Consider the following 12898-nt stretch of genomic DNA (forward strand, 5'->3'; position numbering starts at 1 on the left):
TTCTTCCTTTGAAATCCTTTTTTCTTTTTTTTTTAATCTTCATGCTTTTATTTGGGAGGGAAGGGAGCTGAGGAGGTCAGCTGTTACTCATTTTTCAACAGAACAAGAAACAGAGATCCCCTCCCCCAAATAAAAGTGTGTGTATATTAGTGTGACAGCAGCTTGCTAGAAGAGATGGGGGGCAACCTGCCAGCTTTATTTTATTTATTTATTTATTTATTTATTTATTTATTTATTTATTTTTATTGGAGTTCAATTTGCCAACATATAGCATATCACCCAGTGCTCATCCCGTCAAGTGCCCCCTTGAGTGACCGTCACCCAGTCACCCCAACGCCCTGCCCACCTCCTTTTCCACTGCCCCTGTTCATTTCCCAGAGTTAGGAGATCCTATTTTTTATGATGCTTTTTTGAAAAGAATGAAATTTGATAGGAAATTCATGAAACAAAATTCAGCCAAAAATCACGCATTGTGCTTAAATAATGTAATAAATAGTCCAAAGGATGAATGTTTTCATTCAAGGGGGAACATGGTCTTTCAGTTACCAATACATCTTAATTTTGGAAAGAAATCTCTTACTATGTAGTGACCTTTTCCCTCTATGGTCATCAATGCTAGTGCCCTTTGAGGAAACCCACCAAGTTTCTAATGGGTGAAATTGGAGCTGAGACCCTCCAGGCAGCAGAAACACCCTCTCCCCAAGTAGTAGAAAGTAAAGAGGAGAGGGTAGAAGCTGCTTTCAAGAACCTAGGCCCCTGAGGGATTATTTTGGCCAATTCTCTGCTTCTAAGTCAGGCTTCCTCATTCCTCACTCTTCCAGCGCAATAACAGTAGGACCAGTGAATGTTTCACAACCAGTTCTCTAAAAAGAAAAACGTGTGTGTTTGTGTGTGTATATACACACACTTACTGAATATTTTACTGATATAAAAGATGTGCAGTGCACAGTTTACCATATAATAATAAATATTCTTTTTCTCTTTAAATCCAAATTGATTCGCACAGAATGCTTTTTTGATGATTTTTGCCAAAATTTTTATCTGTAGCTAACATATGGTTGTAATGAACAAATGAGTATAGTTCTGATATCAGTGTTGGTTGGTATTTTTATTTACATTAACAAGTAAGACAAACACGAAACAAAAAAGATATGTGTTGGAACTCTAGGACATGTCATGTCAGTCCCAAAGTCCTCAGGTTGCATGTTCAGCCAGTCCTCTGCTTTGAATATGAGATTGCAATTTCAGCCAGTCCTCTGCTTTGAACATGAGAACAGATAAGAAAACACTATTATGACCTGAGAGAGGAAAGAACATGGGAAGAATTGAGATTTGTCAAATGTGCCCATAGTTTAAAAAAACAAATGGTGCATAAGACTTGTCATGCAGCACGGCAGTCCTCTGGCTCTTACTGTCCGTTTCCTCTCACTAGAGAGATTACCTTCAACCCATTTAGCTGATTTAGGGGGCATATAGCTCCATACCTCTAAATAATAGCCGTAAATGGTTATTTCTTGATTTGGGGTTTTAAACACTATTGACTTCCCACTATGGTAGGTGTGGAATGGGCTCTTGCATGCTCCATCATCCCACTGCCTCCCACCCCAAACCCTACTAGACATGCCAAGACAGGCCTTTCTTTCCCTCCACTCTTCCAATAGTGTTACATTTTAATTTTGTTTGGCTGAATATTCAGAGTTTATACTATATGGTAATACACATGATATTCATGGCTAAGTCTTTACTTTTCCTTTCATGCACAATCTTTTTTTTTTTTTTCCTAGAGGTTTGTTTTGCTTTGGTTTTGGTTTTATATTTACATTTAGATTACGTTATATCCTTTTATATTGGCCTAGCTTCCTCTAAATTTATCACTGTTTCAACCTTAGACTCTCTGCCAGGTGTCCAAATGTTGTCCCCACATGTGAGATGCCTCCACTCTTCCATCAATTTCACCTTTTTTGAAAAGTCTTTTCTAGAGCCCTCTGCTCTGACCTGGATGAGGGGTTACTCTCTGATATCCAAGCTTTTCCTTTGCCCCTCTTCCAGTGTCCCACTGATACTGGTCGAGTGCACATTCAGACAGCTTCCTGAGAATGAGAACAGGGAGATAAAACATTGGAGACCCTGGTTATCTGACAAAACCATAATTCTACCTTCATATTTGTTTGGTAGTTTCTCTGAATATAGAATTCTAGGTTGAAAGTTATTTTTCTTCAGAAATTTGAAGGCATTGCTCCATTTCTTTCTGGCTTCTATAATTGCAATTGAAAAGTTCAAAGTCATTCAGATTCATAATGTTTGGAATGGATCTGTTTTATTATTATTATTATTTTTCCTCTCTGGAAGTTTACTTGATTGTGTGTTTTTCCTCTATGTTCTAAAATTTCATGGTACTGTGACTTTTGAGTTTATTTTAATATTAAATAATATTTAATTTATATTCCAGATAAAAGGATCCCTTTAATCTGGAAATTCAAGTCTTTCTATTGAGGGACATTTCCTTGAATTATTCTGTGGTTAATTTCTTTCCCTTCTTTGTGTGCGTGTGTATTTTGTTTCCTGTTTCTGGAACTTTTATTATTTGCATGTTGAGCATCCTGGATTTGTCATTTACTTTTCTTATCTTTCCTGTCCTGTTTTCTATCTCTTAATCTTATAACCCTCTGTTGACTTTCTATTTCTATTATAGTATTTTTAATTTCACCAGTTCTGTTTTGCTCTTTTAATGCTCTTTTTTTGTATTATCCAGTTCTTGTTTTCATAAATGCAATCTATCTTCTATTATATCTCTCAGGATATTAAATATATTCTGAATATAAATATTTTCCTTGCATAATTCCTTTTAGGTTGCCTTTATCCTGTTTCTTTGATTTGATTTCTATCTTTCACATTATAGATTTTCTTCAGATGTCTATGAACTCTAGTTTCTGCTCTTATTAAGAGCAGAGTGCTCAAATGCTGTCTGCAAGCTCTGAGTTTGTCATTGGGGTTTGCTACCTGTGGGCTTCAATTTTGAGTGTGGCTGGGCTCTTTTGTTGGAGAACCTTGATGTCAGTGTCTTTAGATCTTTCCTTTTACACTGTTCAAACCTCCCTGGGAAAGCTCTCCCAGTCTCCTGCTTTTAGGAATAAGCCTGGTGGCCATATTTATAGGAACCAAATAAAAAGAAGATTGGTGGTATGGGTCTTTAGGATGCAAATGCTGTCTCCTTTCCTCCTTGCCCTCAGCCTCAAGTTCTGCCTTATGTCCTCTGCATCAGGGAGTCTCCACTTCTTCCAGTCCAGAGCTGGGTTTGGGGAAGGGGTTTATGGATTTTGGTCAAGTTTCTTTGCATAGCTCATTTTCCCTCCTCATACTTCTAAGGGGTTCTGCTGGGAACACAGAGCTTCTTTCTAGGCCCTCATGCCCTGTGAATTGAGGATACAGCTTTCTCAGATCTGTTAAATCAGTTGGCTATCAGTGTAGTTATCCACTCGCTGCCCTGTTCCCGAAATGCGGGCACTGTAGTCTGCCTTCCCATTCTCTTTGTCCTTGTGTGTTTATACCCTCTCTTTCTCCCATGGCATTTTGGTGCACACTTATTTCATGGCTCCTCTTTTTGAGTGTTATAGTTCATTGTAAATCTGTCTACCCAATCCTCCGAAGAGGGAGCTCCTCTGAAGGAAGAGACGCATCCTGCACACTTAATAGCACTTGGTCCTCAGCAGTGAGAGATAGCTGTGTGCTGAAGGGCACCCACCCTGAGGTCAGGCTGGAGGCTGGCTAGTGGGGGTTCTGGGCTCAGACATCAGTGGGCTCAGCTTGCCCTCAGGGAGCTTGTGATTGGGTGTTGTTTTCCTCTCTCCAGCTATAGAGAGTCTGGCTCTGACTGTTGGCATCTCAGTAGCTAAAGAAAGAAGTGATGGCTATAATCACGAGCTTTCTTTGCCCTCTTTATCAGAATAAAGACATGGAGAGAGGTGAAAGATGGTGCAGAAACAAAAGGACACAGTACTCTACAGATGGAAGGCAAAGGAAGGGCTGGGGCGAGGTTGAAAGTCAAGAGTCTCCAACCCTTTGCCATATTCTTCTTTGCCCTCTTTTCTATGAAAGATGACTTCCTGACTATAAAGTAATTCAAACACAATGTGGAAATTTGAGAAATAAAGAGAAGCTAAAGAAAAAAAACTAAGCTGATGATCCATCACCTTTAAATAATCTGTTATAATTGTGTGTATAATTTATATATATATACACACGTAATTTAATAACATTGGAATAATAATGAATACAGTATAGTATATGCTTTTATACTCAAAATTACATTGTGAACTTTTCTTATATCATTAAATCTTTTGAAAACATGATTCTCAATGATTGCAAAATTTTACTATATTGATATAATTTGTATTTTAAATTATTTTGGCACTTTTAATTTTTCATTATTATAAATAATGCTTTAATTGATAATCTCTTATATGCAATACCATTTTAACCCATTTCTTATTGTTCTTTTAGACTTTATAGGAATAGATTTATTAGTTTATAGAAAACGGACATCACTAAAGATCTAAGATCTTTTTTTAAAGATTTTATTTATTTATTTATTTATTTATTTATTTATTTATTTGAGAGAGAAAGGGAGCATGCAAGTGAGTGGGAGGAAGGGCAGAGCGAGAGGGAGAGAGAGAATCTTAACCAGGCTCTATGTTCAGTGCAGGGCCCACACAAGGTTCGATCTTTGACCCAAGATCATGATCTGGGCCAAAATCAAGAGTCGGACACTTAACTGACTGAGCCACTCAGGTGCTCAAGATCTTTTGGCCCCATTCCCAAAGATCTTAATGCAGCTTTGTGCAGTGGCAGTATCGTAGCCAATGAGGTTTATCTGAGGCGCAATTATTGCTAATTGAAAACTTTTCCCAAAGATCTTAATGCATATTATCAAATTGCCAAATTAAAAATTTGCTCTCATATATGGTACCACCAGCAGAAGATAGATAGACTATTTCTCTAGTCCCTTACACCGTGTGTGTGTTTGGGTGTGTGTGTATTTTACAAGCAAATTTCATTTTTAAAATTTGCATTTCTGTATTTGGTTAAATGATTCCCCTTATTTATTTTATATATGAAGTAACTTTAAAATTTTTCTTTTTGTTAAATTTGGCTCAATTTAATATTTTGAGATTTATTATTTTTGATTATGAAGAACTCTATATATCAATGTAATCAACCTTTTGTTTTATCTTTGCCTACTGTTTGTTTCCTTTTTTACTTTTGTTTTGACATCTTCTGACATAGAAATTAATAGAAATTTATGTAATCAAAGCTACCTTTCTTTCTTTTCAATTTCTTCTTGCTTTATACTAAGAAGGTATTAGTAGAGTTTCAGAACAGGGCATGAGTAAGTTTATCTATCAAAAAGCCATGAGCTTTTCCAGCAGTTGCTCAATTGCCACTTATTAGGCCCACATTTACTTGGAACTTAAGGCTGGCTCGGATACTGGATGGGAAGATTAGGCCTTTCAGAGCTCTGGTTCCCTTTGCTAAATGTGTTCATTCTCCCCTCTGCCACTTTTCACACAGAGAACATGCTGACAGAATGTTGCCATGGACATTGCCAAAGTAGTCATCGGATCTCTAAACCGTGAAAATTCCTGGTAGCTTCTTGAGATATTCTAGCCTATATCCACCGTAATTTGAAAGACTTAGGATCCTCCCCAGAAGACTTGCTGAAACAAGAAATTGCAAAGACTGCTCCAGGCACCAACCGACAGCCAGACAGCAATGAGTCATTTTTCTCTCCTTGTAGCTACCTAATGAGTAATTGTCATGACTTCCTCCATACTGGGGCTAGAAGATGAGCGGTGTTCCTTGGAGTTATGTCCTTTCATCTTGCCTGTTTGACATCCTTGTTGACAGGGCACGAGATGCCGGGCCAGATGGTGCTAGGCACATTACACAGATGAGTGGCAGGAGTCCAGGTGTGCCGTGGGGGGGGGAAGAGGCAGGGGAGAAACTGGGCATTTCATCACTGGAGTATATAGAAAGAACAGCTCCAGCTGGGGTCTGTCTCTTCTTGAGAGCCTGAGTGATTAATGTTCTAAACAGATTCTGAAATGCCTATTTTATGAAGGGCCAGGAAAAATGAACATGTGCATCTTAATGGCTTCATCTTCCTTTATGAAGAAAGAGAGTATAGTTTGTGGTAGAAAGAGCATTGTGCTAGGAGGTCTTGGGTTCTAATGCTTCACAGAGTGACCAGTGGTCCTGGTTTGCCTGGGACTAATGGGCTGCCCAGGACTTTGGATATTTCATTTCAAAATTGCGGCAGTCCTGGGCCAGGATGGTTGGTCTCCTTATCTAGCTCTGTGGCTTTGGCCATATCATTTATCTTGCTGAGTCACTGTCTCCTGACATCTACCCCTGCTCTGCCCTTAAAGAGTTGAGTAAGGGTCACCAAGGTATTGGGAAGCAGAATGGTTTGTGAGTTGTGTGACCTTGATCAAATTTCTTAGCTCTTTAAACTTGATCTTACTTTTTGGTCTTTATAGTAGGGTAATACTAGTGAACTCCTTATCAGATTACTGTGAGAATCAATTGAAAAAGAAGAATTAAATGTAAATTCCTGATTGCAGTACCTGGGACATAGTAGTCCCTATGAAATGATAGCTATGGCTCTTATTACCGGTAGTAGAACATTGTCAGAAGTAGACTACATCGATGTCTCTATTACTAGAAGAATCCTTGGATTTACGAAAGTTGGTTCTGCCCTCTTTGTGTTGGGTTGCCCTCATCCAGGAGCTATGAGTCTCAGAAAGCTGGTGTGCACAATGGCTTCTAGTAGAATCTTTTGGAGGCTGGACCACAAACAAGTCAGGAGCTATACTCAGAGGCTGACAATAAAGATACCCTCCCTTTCCCCTGAATATGTGTTAAAGAAGAGGTTACAAAAAAGAATGTAGTATTTCTACATTTCATTAAAAATTATATGTATATTTTACAGTGGTATGCCAGAGCCAACTCATATGAGCTCGGAAGGACTAATTGTTAGTATCTCTTCTCAAGTTCATGTTCAGTGACATCATGTTGGTAGCTTGAAATCAGCCAAATGGAAGTATTTATCATGGAAATTGGCAAATACTGTAAGTCAAGGCTTTTTGTTTTTATTAACAGAGATCCACTTGTTAAACATTTACCCGCTTCCTGCTGTGCATATGTAAAGGTGCAGAGAAAGGCCTGGTCACCACTGGGTGGTGAGATTAGCGATTTCTTTGCTTATATGTATTTTCTAAGTTTTTAAAATTTACATGCATTACTTTGGTAATTTTTGTTTCAGTTTAAGAAAAGGAGAGCTCAATCTGGCAGCATTTTCATGATAAGGGATGAGAATAGGCAGACCAATTTCAAGGTTTTTCTGACCAACTTGTGAGCACACTTGAGGCCCTGGAATTGGGTGATGCTGAAGCAGGGAGAGAGGAGCATTGTATAAGATTTCTGGAAGAGGCCACCCTCGAACTTCAAAACCTGTCAGTCATTTTCAAATGAAAAACTCCTGGAGAATGGATATTTGGGCAATAATTTTATACAACCAACCTAAGGAAAACTAGTTGAAATGGAGTATGAAATGAAATGGAGTATGGTAGAAATGAATGAAAATGGAGTATCCATGGGTTTGAACATGATTGCCAACCTTCATTCTAGGGCAGAATTTCTAATTTTTTCCCAACATCCTTATTATTGAAACTGATGACAAAAGGCAAAATGGCTGGACTTGAATGTCTTTGCTCCTGTGAATCCCTGTGGTTCCTGAGGAGATAGATCAAGCCAGTGATAGAGCAGAAGACATAAGCAGACAAGATCCATTATTTATTTTTATGTATCCATGGTGCCTTGCATGGTGCCTGACCTGAAGTAAATGCATGAGTAAAAGATGGGGCTTCCCCTATGGTGTACTGGTAAATGTTGAACAACCAATTTTCCAAAGGAAAAACTTCCTAATTCGTGGCATTGGCTGAAATTTGTGGTTTAAATACTCTCATCATGGCCAATTTCAGTCTGTAAGAGTGAAGTTGCTGAACTTGGGGTTGGGAAAATATTAGCACAAGGAGGTTCTTCAGAGCAGGCTCCAGCACACCACCAGCCCATGTGTTATTCAGGCTTCTAGTGACTATTGCCAGATGTCTCTCTGGCTGGACCTACCCTCCCCTTTCTGCTTTGCCCAGTCCTGCAGTCACCCCAAGGCCTCTTCTTGACCTGTGGACCCTTATGATGAACGCTGTGTCCAGAAGTCAAGGAATTGACCCTGAATATGGGAGTTATTGGAACGTTGGATTAGGGTTGAGGGAAATCTGTATTCTATTCATGGCTGAACACAAGGGAATCCCAGGATATCCCTGGTTCCTGTCCCTTTGCCTATCTTCTGTAGATTAGTGTGCTCTACCTCCCAAGGGGGCTGAGAGGACTGTTATTGGTGTAGGTTTTCAGAATCCTTGAAAGTAGGCATGGAACCATAAAGGAAGCCATTTCTTTCTCTCCTCTTTCTTTCTCCTCTCTCATTGCACTATCCTTCCCAAATTGGCCTGAACCTTATTATATAAGAATAGGAGCCAAGACTACCTTTTTAGTGCCCTAGGGTTTGGGCACTAAAAGTTTCAGGGATCTCAGGGGGCTGAGAAAAATCATAAATAAGTTGTAGAGCACAGTCCTCAAAACCAATTATAAAGAGACAGTAGCACAATGCCCTTATCCCTTCTTCCACAGCCTGTCAGGCAAGGCCTACCATATATGGGCTCCTCCAGAGGCAGCTGAGTCTCCAGCAGCTGATAAACATGGGGGCTGATCCTGGTTTGGTGGGAAAACACCTAATTTCTTGATTTATGAAGCACTCAGTTTTATTAACTGTCCTATTTTATTAGGCCTCATTAGTGGCCTGGGAAAATCCTATCCTTGTGGCTTTCAAAGCCAAGACCTCTGTCTAAGCAAAGAGATCACATCATATAGGGGTCATATCTCTGGGAAAAAGCTGACCCTCAAGGCGCCTAGAAGGGTGATGGCATTTATAAAAATTGTAATAACACTATTTTGGTGGCTGCTATGGAGCTGGTCCTGAATTGGTACCTTGTATATCATCTGATTCTCAAAGCAACCATATGTGGTAGATACCATTACCCCATTATACCTATGAAGAAGAAATCTAGGTTTGGCAAAGTTTTGCCCCCTGTCTCATGCCATACAGCTAGAAAGTAGTGGTGCAAGATCCATACTCAGATTGAATGACTCCAGAGTCCATTACTGAGGCCCTGCCATCGATTCTTGGAGTAGGAAAAGGCTGATGGCTCTCTCCCCAGCCTCCTCGTGTGGCTGGATACCTTAGCCAGACTAAGTCCCCCTTAGGGGAGTCCCCCATTCCTCTTCTATTTTATTGTTTAGAGGCACAGTACAGCATGTCTCAAGAACTGCTATATTTTAAGGACTAACTTCATCCCAACCACACCGGAGTCCTTACGAATCTTTCCCTCATCACTCTCTCTCTCTGTCTCTCTTGAAACATGGATATAGCAGGATGCTTTTCCCTTGTCAGATAGATCGAGGACTATGAGTTGCTTCACAACATATCCTCACCAGGCAACTGAAAAAAGCAACCCTCTGCTCAGCTATTAAAATAACCTTCCCTCCATAATGGATTAGTTATTTCAGCAATGAGGCCCATTTGAAGAGAGATCATGAGATAATTGACTGTCAGACAGTTGAGCAATGTTAAGGTCAATTGTAGTGGAGGTCAATTCATTTGAACAATGGGCTTACTTCTGACAGGCCTCATAATGTTGATAATAGTAACTGTGGTTTAATGGAAATGTTCAATGATGTTAGAGAAGAATGAACCATTAGACGTTCAGATTAAAGTATTGTCTAAACCCGGAAGGTTTTGGAGATGGTTTGGTCATAGCAAACACAAAATCCTCCGCTAGGGAAAACCGACTTTAAAGAACAGCTGGATTTAATGTCAAAGGCAAATGATTTTCTTTCCCCCTTTACCGATTGACTTGAATTTACACTGTGCAGACAGTGATTATTCCCCGACTCTATATTTATAGCTTCTCATTTGCATTTTCCAGAATAATTAAGAATTTAACCTAGAATGGGCCATTTTTGAGTAGAGGTGAATGCTTTCCGATTTTTAAATGAACCGTCTAAATTAGATACTAAATATACATTGTATTCTCCTTGCCTCCTGCTTAAAGTCCTTCTAAACTTCTGGACTCATTACTGGAACCCAATGGGAGTAATTGCTCACCCCATTCAGAAGTCTTTGTCCAGGAAGGTGGCTCTCATCCATAGAAGACAATCTGTTTCACAAACGTGACCCCTATCTGTGGTTGTGGGAAGCCAGGGAACAAGCCAGTGGGCTCTTTAATGGGGACACCAGGAGCCTCCCCAGCAGACAGCAGAAGGGGAAAGCTGCTCTGTATTCTTTGCTTAAATTCTACCAGAAATCATTTGCAATCCACTTTGCTTTGCTTGCCAGAGCTGGGTCCTGATTTTAAAGTACTTACTTCTCCAGAAAGAGTGTAACTGTAGGCCCCCAGGTACAACTGCCCTTCAGGCAGAAAAACAGGGGGCTAATTCTCAGTACTGCTTGCTTCTCTGGACAAAACATCTTCATCCCTACTATTGCCCTCATTTGGCACAGATGGGCTAAGGCTAAAGGGTTAAGAAACATGCTCCACTTAAAGTCTGTTCATTCTTACTCTCTATTCTGCTACCTCTCATGTTTATAAATGGGGCCTAAAACCTTGTTTTCTTCACAGTGGAAGTCCATGTCTGCTCAAGTTCATTCTCTGTTAGTGGGTAAGGGGTCATAAGGCCCCTGCAGCTGCCAGATTCTGCAGTGTAACAACAAAGTTCTTAAGACAGGGGATGTGTTGTCCCTGGCTGGATGGGCCCTGTGTCCCCTGGCAGGCGTGATCAGAGCTGCAGAGGTAATTTAGCAGAGCTGTCTAGAAAACCTACAGCCACTCACAGGTTTGTTTGTTTGTTTGTTTGTTTTCCTTAGGGCAGAAGGGAAAGAGGGGGCACCTGAGATTCCAGAGGGAAGTAGGTATGAAAACAGCCAGAGGCTCTGAACTTCAGGGTCCAGAGAAGGAGGCAGGGCATGTTGATGTATGTTGAGGACAACTCACCCGATCTTACTGTTGATTAGTGAGTTGTCTGCAAAGTTCTCTGCATGGTTGGATTATGGGCTTCCAAATACTCCTTCCACCCTAAACAAAAAGGAGCAGGGATCCCAACATTAGTGTCTGTAATGCTTACTTCAGGGAGGCCAGTGCCAGCCAAATAGGGTAACCCAGGAATCCACTGGCACTCACTTGAACAGGTGCTAACTGGTCAGACTACTTAGCAAAAATCAGGGCGGGGGGCGGGGGGTGGGCTTTAAGGAATCTGACAGGTCCGTTTTGCTGCTGGAGTCCAGTACTTGCAACATCCATGACAAGACTGGGTCCTGTTGTTTGGCACTGGGGGACCTGGGTTAATAATACTAATACTAAAACTTGCTGACATTTAGCAATCCCTTACTCTGTGTCTGGTAGGACAGGCAGCTAGGACTTTGATGTGCATTTTTTTGCTTCCTCCTTACCCATTAAGGATGCAAGTGCTATTATTATCCCCATATTCAAATGAAGAACTGTGGCTTTACAGAGTTAATAGCTTGCCTGAGGTCACCAAGATAGTAAGTGCTGGAACCAAGATTCTCACCCAGGTTTGTCACTCAGACTCCAGAGACAGGCTGAGCAAATGGAAAGTGTGTGTGGCCAGGTAGGCGGTAGGGGGTGAAGAAAGGAGAGGAGATTTTGTCCATTATACATTTGCCTTGAGTTGTGCTGGCATTCTTATGACTATATGGAAAAAGATTTTATATATATATATATATATTCCCCAAATAGACTGACTATATTTACCATCACTTTCATCCCATGGCTAAGACTATCAGACAAGATTCTCAGTATAAATGGTGACTGGCCATTGGTCATTGCTGTGTGGCTTCTGTTTACTGAAAGTCTGATATAAAATTCACAGCTAGAATAAAGCAACTATCAAAGCTAGTTTTCCAATACCAAGGAAGAAAAATTAAATTTCATACATGTTCAACGAATAGATCTGTTCTGAAGACTTAAGTAACTCTCCTTTAAAATTTTCTGGTTAGACAAAATGAGGCCAAGCATCTTGTCTGGTCTGAAAGTAGGAGTAGAATGGTGACTGAGTAAAATACTTCTAGCTCAGTCACCCTTCCTGTGACAGGAAAAAAAATGACTTTACCTCCACAAGAATGACAGGCAGGGGTTTAAAAAAATCCTGTAATACTTCCTTTGTTTTGGCTTCAAACATGCTGTTGATAACAGCTGTTACCAGTGTACAGTGTGTTTATTGTTGAGTAATTATATTTTGCTTTCATATTGGCAAAGCTATTATTTGTACTCTTAGGAGCAGTGGACATCTTGTGTGCACAAATGAATTAATGTGACAATGGCTTTTGACTTTGGAAGCAGTGACTTATTAATACTTTCATCTGCAATGTTGTTAAATAAATACTCGGATCTGTTCATCATGTACCTATCACTAATGGGTTTCTCCAGCTACAAATTCCACAAGACTGTGCAACCCAAAGGACCAGATTATAGAAAAGGGAGAGACAAATTATAGATATCTCTCTTATTATGATTTTGAATCCTGTCCAAAAGCCAGAGCGCTTCTGATTTAAAACAGTCAGATTGGTCAAACCCAGGCATTGGAAACCCCCTAGGGCGGATGTCAAAGAGAAGACTCCTGCACTCTATCCATCCCTGGAAGACTAAATCAAAATGACATTCCTCTCCTTCCACCTACACACTCACACATATATGCACATGCCTACATG

The 12898-nt window shown here is 40.2% G+C and overlaps 1 protein-coding gene and 1 pseudogene across 1 annotated transcript in view; both read left to right on the forward strand.

The window, feature by feature from the left end:
- ALK (ALK receptor tyrosine kinase) overlaps positions 1 to 12898 on the forward strand; it is a 673225-nt gene that overhangs the window by 135069 nt on the left and 525258 nt on the right. The window lies entirely within an intron of this gene.
- LOC112933025 (U4 spliceosomal RNA) lies at positions 4831 to 4962 on the forward strand (annotated as a pseudogene).

This window comes from Vulpes vulpes, chromosome 8, assembly GCF_048418805.1.
Source record: "Vulpes vulpes isolate BD-2025 chromosome 8, VulVul3, whole genome shotgun sequence".
Classification (NCBI taxonomy): Eukaryota; Metazoa; Chordata; class Mammalia; order Carnivora; family Canidae; genus Vulpes; species Vulpes vulpes.